This window comes from Mercenaria mercenaria, chromosome 7, assembly GCF_021730395.1.
Source record: "Mercenaria mercenaria strain notata chromosome 7, MADL_Memer_1, whole genome shotgun sequence".
NCBI lineage: Eukaryota > Metazoa > Mollusca > Bivalvia > Venerida > Veneridae > Mercenaria > Mercenaria mercenaria.
Window position 1 is genome coordinate 46,042,411 of NC_069367.1, and position 1,599 is coordinate 46,044,009.

Below are 1,599 nucleotides of genomic sequence, written 5' to 3' on the forward strand. Positions count from 1 at the left end.
AATTTATAGCATACTAGACACAAGAAAAAAAAAACTACTTATCATCAAATCTATTTCAAACAATATTGAGGTGACAGCATAATCCCGGTATCGCCTCTAACATTACGGAATGAATAAAAATACATAAAGGGACATAATAGATATGCAAATTTACCATCCCATCTGACTGTTATAATCATATCTATAAGTTACAGAAATATTTAGGGTGCTGGTTGGTGACGAGATGCATATACACACATACATTCCGTATAGGAGTCAAAGATTAGAACATGCTAGTATGAGTATGCCATTGATACCGTAATACGTTTGCGCGGAGTGGAGTGGGGCCGAGTGGAGTGGGGCTGAGTGTATCGTAAAAAGACCTGCTGTCATTATGTTTTTGCAGGTTTTAAATTTATCCATTAAAAATAAGTAAATGTTTGCATACGCTAAACTGCGCAACAGTAATTTTCACAGGAGTATTTACGAAACATAGTATTTTTCTTATAAGAAATTAGATATCTTAATATGTTTTCTTTTTTTTTCAATTAAAGGACATGCTATATTAACAGGCTATGTGTGGTTTTCATATTTGAAAAACTCTAAAGTACTGGAAATAATGTCTCAGGACTTCATTTTATATAATATAAAGACAGAATTGAATAAGAACAGAACAGAACAGAATAGAAATTTTATTACAGACTGGTATATTGTACATCATTAAATTGAAGATTTCCATCATCTTAAAAGGAATTACTAACAATGTGTCAGATATTTGTTGTCATGCCCAAAATTTCATATTTCAGAAATTGAGTATCTATGAAAACATAAAAAATACTGGTTTGTGTATATAAACGATATTAAATGTCAGGTTATAAACACCTAAAGAACAGTATGAATGATATGTTTTAATCTCTGTCATGGCCTGGCTTGGCCTAGTCTGGGTCTGCTGAGCCCAATCTTTTGACAAGATTGGGTCAGTTTAGCGCCTGACTGTTGCATTTTGCGGAAAAAAATATACCAAACCCAAAATGCTTTTTGCTATATAATGTCTGTAAAATGCTTATACGAGAGATAGCGTTAACAATTATTCCTGCCTCAGGAGAACCATTAATTATTTCAGTCATTCCAGTAACCAGTCGAAAAAAGATGTAATTAAATGAAATAATGTTGAAAAGTAGCAAAACTTTGGTGTGTGAACACAAAATTTACAAGAAAATAATTGATGGCTTAAACAATATGTATTAAACAATATGACCTATGTTAATATCCCATTTTTGTCACAATTTTCTGATAGTTGTTAGTGATGTCCTGCTACTGTATAAATCAGTTAACACGTAGTAAACTAAAGGACGTGGTATTAGAATAAGTCTGTATCTATCCTATCTAAAAATTAATGAAAATTATTTTACACCTCTGCTACCAGTGAAACCGTCTGAGATCAATCTTCAAGTTGGTATGATACGGTATCTTAGACTGATTTGAAAACACTAACCAGACAATTTTAAATTGATTGGATATCTAACTGATATGATAAGATGGGCATTTTAATAACATTACCTTACTCCCAAAAATGAAGTTTTAGCTGACATGAGAAAATAAACCAGGTTCAAATGCCAT